The 8,832-nt window shown below is 34.2% G+C and overlaps 1 pseudogene; it reads right to left on the minus strand.

Moving 5' to 3' along the window:
- Positions 1-8,464: 8,464 nt before the first annotated feature.
- On the minus strand, positions 8,465-8,564 carry LOC138821731 (U6 spliceosomal RNA; annotated as a pseudogene).
- Positions 8,565-8,832: the final 268 nt, after the last annotated feature.

Here is an 8,832-nt window from a genome sequence, read left to right on the forward strand (position 1 = left end):
CACGAAAATACATGTGATTATTTCCAAAAAATCAGAAGTGCAGCAGTGGCTCGAGTGGTAGACTACTATCCTTGGGCACAGAAGCTTAGGGATAGTGCCCAGGCACTAACAAGCTTCAGGAATGATGAATACATGCATGAGCTCCTGCAAATGTGCATGTGCATACACACGTGTGCATGAACACACAAACACACCAATGAGTATTTCAATGCTACCTTCTTTAATTTTTTTTTACCTTGTTGTACCCTATTGCCATGTATTGGTTCACAAATTAACAAAATCAGCTAAGCAGCTATTTACATATAACTGATCATGTTTCTCTAAAGTCTATTCTCTTTTTGCAAGCCTGCTTTTATATGACCCAAAAGTAAATTATTCAGGAGGGCAATTCATCTCCCTCAACTCTGTAGTATTAGATGATTGTTTAGGTTCTTCCTAGCTATATGATTTTGTGAAATCCTGCATCAAACAAAGTATTTCTTTCACGAGAAGGGAAGCCTTTGTCAAACAATTAATAATAGGATTTTCTCCTCCTGGCAAGCATGTATAGTTTTATTATCTTCATATATTTCATGATCTGTCTGTGTATGCCAAAGACTGCTGTGAAAATAAAAAGACCATTCTCAGCACTTAGCATTCGTATAACATTCATATGTATGAAGGTATTTAAATATTACTGAAATTGCTTTGGAATAAATAATGTTCACCTTGACTATGTTGAGAAAGAAGAATTGGTTTCTCAGCACTTAGGTAAGAACGTGAGTGAAAGAAACAAAAGGAAAGTTTGGAACAACTCAACACATACATTCAAATGAAACAAAACAACCCAAGAAAACACAAATTAATTCAGTACTTAAAAACCTGCAGGAAATCCTCCTGAGTAACCAGGATTCCAGGCATAAGCTGTCTATTTTTTAAATAGTTTAGTAAATCATGTAGTTACAGAAGTTATAAATTATCATTACAACCTGTGTAATAGATGTGTGTATGTATATATCAATGCATACAGACAGAAATATTTTATCGAATCTTTGTATCTACAGTAGATTTATGAAATATCAACCTTCGTTGTAAAATAAAATGGAAACAAAAGTTATTAAGGAGCAAAACAAAGGGAATTCTCACAAGTTTCTTGTTGAATGGAATATGAATTGCGAGAATCAGTTTGGGAAAACCATCTTAATTTAACATAATGGATAATGGGTATTAATTCCAATCTATCTATTTGCCCATATTGTGCATCCTCACACATGAGTATCAAAATCAAACCACAATTTTTGCTTTTGTATTTAACGCACCTGTTATAATTTAGGGGATTGATGAAGTACTCAAATAAAGATTAAAACAATAGTAAGTGAGGAGATGAGTTAGAGCTGAAAATGTTTTTAAATATTATAATAGCTAATTAAATTGAAATTTTCTTACTTTTACTCTATTGTCATGTCTCTCATTCCCACATTAGAAAAGTATATAGAAGGTTCTCAGTAAATTATGTGTATAATCATGAAAAAAAATGTATTGAAAGAATATGGGCCCAGTGTGGTTTTAGCTTATTGAGACCTGTAGGGGGTAGTGTGTTTTTGAGGCCTTGCAAAACGTTGTGATGGAGATGAAAGGAGGGATGTGCTTATTCTTGAAAATTGTCTAGAGGATTGCTCCCAGAAAGATAGTGACGAATAATTCCAAAAGATACAGCAAAATCACTTCCACAACCATGTTCACTGCTGCACTATTTACCATAGCCATGTTATGAAAACAGCCCAGATGTCTTATGGTAGAAGGATGGTTGGAGAAAGTGGGGCACATATACACAATTGGATTGCACCCATCCATTATGAAGACTGTTACATAATTTGCAAAGAAATAGATAGATCTAAAAATATGTTAAGTAAACTAAGTCAGAGCCAGACACACAAAGGACCCATGTTCTGTCGCGTATTTGGAACATAGGACTTTATGCAAGTTTACACAACAGTATTCACCAAAGCATGCTCTTTGCAGACGAGTATTTAAAAGGTGTAATTTCTTATAAAATTGAACTTTTATTCCAACAAAATGAATACCAAGAAACTATCATTTGGAAGATATGAGCGGAAGTCAAAGGGAAGGAATAAAGAGAGTTATGGATGAAGAGAGGGAAGGTATAATATTCAATGCAGAAACTAGAAGAAATGAAAGTGGGGTGAGGTTTGGAAGGGTATTGGAAAGTTACATAAAGATCCATTGTACTTATAAACTGATTTGTTGAATGGAAATTCCTTCATACAACTATCTAATAAAAATATAATTAAAAACAATGGAGACGGGGCTGGGAAGGTGGCTCAGTGGTAGAGAACTTGCCTTGCAGGCCTGAGGCCCTGGGTTCGATTCCTCAGCACCACATAAGCAAAAATAAAAAGCTGGAAGTGGCGCTGTGTTTCAAGTGGTAGAGAGCTAGCCTTGAGCTGAACAGCTGAGGGACATCACCCAGGCCCAGTGTTCAGGCCCCACGACCGGACCCCCCCCCAAAAAAAAAACAATGGAGACATCTGAACCTTAAACTGTGTTCTCTTCAATCATGAGTCAAAATAATAGTTTCCTTCTCAGAAATTTTCTTTGCAGTTATTTTCCTCAAAATGACAGAAAAGTGACCAACAAAATGAATGTCAATACATCACATTGCATATCCTAAAGAGAAACAATATAAAAATCACAGTAAAAATGTTAGAATTCATCACATGATAAAATAACAGGTAGAAAGGATCAAATGCTGATTGTTTTTCCAAGTACGTTACCTATGGTATCTAATTTAATCCTCACAATAATCCCATAAAGTAGAACTACTTCTATTTCTAATTCTCAGATGATGATATTGAAGTCTTCAGAGTTGGAATTACTAGTACAACATTTCACAAATGGTAAATCTTAGCCTGCGGCCCATTCCCACCGTACCAAATAACTTCATTCTATTTTGTGACTAAAATACCAGCACTTAGTCCACTAATTCTAGGAAAATTTCCCAGAATTATTGTCCACACTCTAATAATATTTCACTTTATCTTTGTTAGAAAATAGGAAACTAAGCGGGATGTCGGTGGCTACACCTGTAATCGTAGCTACTCAGGAGGCTGAGATCTGAGGAATGCGGTTCAAAGCCAGCCCAGTCAGGAAAGTCCGAGAGATTCTTATCTATAATAAACCGCTAATAAACCAGAAGTGGCACTGTAGCTCAAGCGGTACAGTGCTTGACTTGAGTGGAAGAGTGCAGGGACAGTACCCAAGCCCAGAGTTCAAGTGCCAAGACCAACTAAAAAAAAAAAAAAAAGGAAATAGGTAACTGCAATATGAAAACTCCAAGTTCATAATCAATTTATACCTCCCTGGTGAAAGGAACTGCTAAACTATAACATTCTTGATTTCTAGCTCAAAATTGTAGAAATTATATTCTATCCCATGACAACACTGCATCGCAGTCATACTGAAAGAATAATCTCCCCAATTCCTGATGGAAACAGATTGCAGGTCTTATAGACCAATCATTTCCACATTGTAGCTCACATAAGTTGTTTACCATTAGAGGTATTTTGATTGCTTTTTATACCCAACATTTTGAGAGAAATGTATTACTTTAAAATGTTATTAAAGCAAGACTGATATAAAACTCACCTTTGACCCCAGATAAATATTTACCTTTCATATACCCAAAAATGCAGTCTTACCTATCATTAATGTTAGGAACGAGAGGTTAAAAATTATGGACACCAAGACCTAAGCATGAATTAAAGACTCTCCAACTTGTGAATACAATTGGTTTAAAAAGACATCAATACTACTGCATGTTTTTCAAAATTTCTTGTGATATTGAAGATTCAATGATAAAATATTAACACTTGAAAATAACTCATTTTCTTGGGAGTAGAACAGAAAACACAAGATTAATCCATCATTTTCAAATACCTTTATTTTTCTACAAATTCACTCTTATAATTATCAAGATTATAAAACTAACTGAAGTACAGAGCCACAAAGGAAATAATTTAACTGCATCATCTACATTCAAAAAACTGTTACTGGGGCTGGGAAGGTGGCTCAGTGGTAGAGTGCTTGCCTTGCATGCATGAGGCCCTGGGTTCAATTCCTCAGCACCACATAAGCAAAAAGGAAAAAGCCGGAAGTGGCGCTGTGGCTCAAGCGGTAGAGCACTAGCCTTGAGCTGAAGAGCTGAGGGACAGTGCCCAGGCCCAGAGTTCAAGGACCCACGACTGGACCCCAAAAAAAGAAAAAAAAAACTGTTACTAGAAAACAAAGTTATTCTAATAATTAGCTTACCAAATTCACTTATATCCTTTTATTCTATTTCATAATATTTCATAATATTCTATTGCATAAAAAGCCTATATACCCACTTACATCTTCAGATCTTAATATTTATTTCAGAAATGTCTATAGCTCTATAGTCAATGAACTGAAATAATACTAAAAATATTCAAAGGCTTTTCAGAAATTGCAAGACGCTCTCGGGGTTGTTATTTATATTGGAAAAGATATTTGAAAAGCCTTGTTTGTTAAAGTTGTGATAGTTACTTTCACAAAAGAGCCATTAGTGAGGATCCCATTGCATGTACAAAAGAACTTCAAATGCATCCACAATCTGGAGGTGACACATGCTTTTTGTTTGTTTGTTTTGAAAGGTATATCTAGCAAGCATATCCACAATACTGGTTTTCAGTCAATATGATGGGATATTCAAACCTAATAAATACAGGGTTGATTATCTTAGTGAGAATAGATATGATGTTACAAAGAAAGTTATTTTCAACAGAAATCCAGAAAGAGTTTATTCACCTTGTGTTTCACAGGAATAACCAGAGAGTAATACCTGTTTGGTCAAGTCAGTCAAACTCACTCCATGAGTATATCTTAAAATCATAACCAATTTAAGAGGTCAAATACATATTTTGTACTGACAGTCATCTTACAACAATAACTTACTACCTAATTATATCTGTATCTTCTTACCTAACATATAATAAGAGCTGAAAGTGGTCTCTTTTATCTAACTTAATGTTGTATATGCTTTGATTATGATGATGTTATTATTTGACAAATAAAATGTACAGAAGGGTGGCTCCACAGAAATGACATGACAGAACACTGATAAATAAAAACATTGCAACACAGTTAGCTCTTTTGAGCCTCACCTTGTCCACATTGGCAAGCAACATTGCAAGAGCACACACACACATATAAACATACACACATGTGTGCATATGTACACACATATACTTGCATGCTAAATTCAGGGTTTAGTACAAAAAAGTACAAATAAAATTTTAGTGATTAAGACAAATGTTAATTTGCCTTATTACAAAATAATACACAATAGAGTCACCATGGGTGTTACATTTTACTTGCCTCACCACATGTGACCACTTAATTTATTTTAATTAATTAATTAATTCATTTGTTTGGTGTTAATACTAGGCTTGAACTCATGGCCTGGCTCTGTCCCAGGATTTGTTGTTTTTTTGTTGTAGTTTTCTCAAGCCTAGAATTTTACTGCTTGTCCCACAGCTCCATTTCTAGCTTTTGCTGGTTACTTTCAAATCAGAATTTAATGGACTTTTTTTTGCTTGGTTTGGTTTCAAACCACAATCCTCAGATTTCATCTTTCTGATTAGCTAGGATAAACACATGAGCCACAAGTGTGGCTTCTAGTTTTTCCTCTATAGCTATCTAATACACATATTAGATAGTAATTTAAAACTTAGAGTATAGAAGCAAGTTGTACAGTGATGATATTGTCTTGTCAGAAATTTAAGCTAGCAAATTTCTTCTTAAAACCATAAACAAAAATACCATGGTATAATATAAGAGAACTCACTATTGAACATATGAGCTTTAAGAGCTTTCTAATAGATCCATTATTTGTTACCCAACATTAGAAAAAACTATATAATGCAGTAGTAAAATAGAAGTCCTTTGTAGGAATACTTAATTACCTTGTTTTTAAAGATACTTGTTTTCATCCAAAAAAGTAGGCCTCTCTATTGTCTTCATGTGATTTTGATGATTGAAGGTGCTTAATGAGAAGTCAAAGTGTATTACTAATCCTTTGCTATCAATTAAATCTCACCTTTTCTTCTTGGAACTTATAATTATTAAAGAAATAGTTCAGAATCAGCAAGCAATAGTTCAGATTCACACTTCCAGTGCAAGTGGATCACCAGTAATTAATCCTTGATACCATTTTCCACAAAGTTTTGTCACAGATACAATCGGTCTGCCTTCTCTAGCTGTTTTCCTAACCTGAACCTATTCCTTCACTCTACAGGAAAAGTGTGATTCAACTGATTTCAGTCAGATCTGTTACTAGAATTATCAAGGATTTAGATTTTTGTCTGTAATTTGGTCAAAGCTATGTCTCTTTATGTAGGCTAATAAAAATGTATTTACTAATTTCAAGTAAATTCATAAATTCCATTTCCACCTCTTTTAAAAAATAAAATTGTTTGCTCTATAAATTGATCAGAGGCATGGATTTTGTGGCTAGCTAGGTCATTGTACATCTGTCTCTCTCTTCCTCTCTCCCTTTCATGGTTCTCATAGATAATGTGACTGCTCCATAATTATCCTAATTTATTTTGCTTTTATATTTTTGGTTGCATCATTTCACTTTCTGCTCTGCCATTTCCCAAATCATTTACTTAGAAGGCATTATTTCATATTTTCTCATTCCTATAATAAGCTGCACATGAAGACACCACTGGTCCCATTTTCAGTCTGTACCTTTGAATATGGAGGAAAACCTTTCCTTTGCTCTCTATGAATTCCCTACTCTCCAGTTAGAATAATTTCCAATAGTAAAATTGGAAAAAGAGAAAGAAAATCATGGTGAAATAACAGATGTAGAAAATTCACTGGATTTTTCTGACCAGTTCAACCAACGTGAACTATTAGGGAATACATGTGCACCCCATTCCCACTGGTACTCACTGTCTCTGGTTAGGCAATTCTGATGAAGACAAGGAACAAGATGAAAAAGTGAGGAATGTCATCATTTGCAAAAAAAAAATGGAGAAGTATTAAAGCAAATTTTTGTTTGGGCTGCTGAAAATAATTGGCTTACTACAGTGCAGACACTGCTTTCCTAAAAGGCCACTCATGTGAATACTAGGGATGATGATGAATATACCTCTCTTCATCGGGAAGCCTCCAGTGGGCACTTAGACATTGTCCATGAGTTGGTGGCTCAAGGCAGATATTCATGCAATTACTGTGAATGGCTAGACACCCCTGCACAGTGCTTATATATTGAATAATACCAGAGTGGCTGCTTTCTTAGTTCACATTGAGGCAGATACCAATGCCCAAACTAAAGTCCTCTTGACTCCCTTGCATCTTGCTGCTTGGAATAGAAATAGCGAAGATATGCTGGATCGCCTTCTATTGAAGCATTATATCAAACCAGGTCTGAAGAACAACTTGGAAGAAACTGCATTTAATATTGCCAAAAGGATAAATATGTATCACTACCTCTTTTAAATTGTGGAAGGCTGTAAAAATTGTTCTCCTAACTCATAATGGTTTGGTTAAGATTCTTAAATTTCAAAAATGCCAATCCATCTTTGTGTCTGTACAAAATATTTTCACAATACAAAGCAACAGCAATATCTTACTTTAAAAATTCATGGATTCCATAGTATTCTTCAAGTGAATTGCCTGACTGATGTCAAAATGTATTCAAGAGTTGTTTGTATACATCTATAATGATTTCTGCAGGGTTTGTGATTTTTAAATCAGAAATCACTTTAACTTATCTGTTGAAATGAGTAGTACAGAAACTAAAAATATTTCTGGTGCTTGTATGAAAAAAGTATATTTTAAAATACTCTGTATTTTATTTGTATAATGTCCATAATCTATTTAATTCTCTCCTAGATATAATACTTTGAATTATACATTGTTTTATAATATATAGGTTCATTAATAAATGTGTTATTTCAGATAGCATTCCATATAGAAAAAGTTTAAGATTCCTTTTTTTTCCTAGGTCCTTATAGTATTTTATTTCTTTGGGATAAAATGACAATGTTATCCAATTTCAAATGTTTTGTAAAGATTATGCTATGTAAAGGCCATTCTAAGGTGAGGATTTAACGCACTGATGTCAAACTAACTTTCAGTTCAATGAATTACGTATATTGTTACATTTGCCTTTTTAAATTTTTTATTGTGAAAATACTGTACAGAGGGGTTACAATTACATGGGCAAGATAATGAGTACATTTCTTATCAAGCATTGTAGCCTCCTCCTGTATTTACCCTTCCCTTCCATTCCCATCCTTCACCTGCTCCCCCACTCAATCCTCCCTGCTACCCCTCCACCCGCACAAAGTTGTAAAGTTCATTTTTCGACATAACGACTTGTATTTTTGTAATCAATTTTTAATAACTGTTTTTCATTTCTTGCATCTCAAGAATGAAAAATATGGAGTATTTCACAAATTTTCATATCATCCTTGTGCAAGTGCCATGATAATCTCTATATTGTAGTAATTTGGGTAAACGTCCTGCTGAAGCATGTAGTAGCCTGTAAATTTAAGTAGTTATTGATGCAATCTTTATACAGGCATATATCCTTGGTTGACTGTTTGTAACTAGGAAACCTTATTGTTCCTAAAAGTTATTGATCTTACTTCTCTAAAATTCTGTGTATATTGGGAAAAGCTTATATTGTTTGGTCGATTGCTCACATTTGCAATTTTTTTTGTCTATGACTATTTTAAGTCTTTTTCATTTTAAATTTGATCATACTTTGAAGCCTTTATAGCTAGGTCCAAAGATGATTGT

This window comes from Dipodomys merriami, unplaced genomic scaffold (assembly GCF_024711535.1).
Source record: "Dipodomys merriami isolate MVZ:Mamm:240054 unplaced genomic scaffold, mDipMer1.0.p SCAF_931, whole genome shotgun sequence".
NCBI classification, from domain to species: Eukaryota; Metazoa; Chordata; class Mammalia; order Rodentia; family Heteromyidae; genus Dipodomys; species Dipodomys merriami.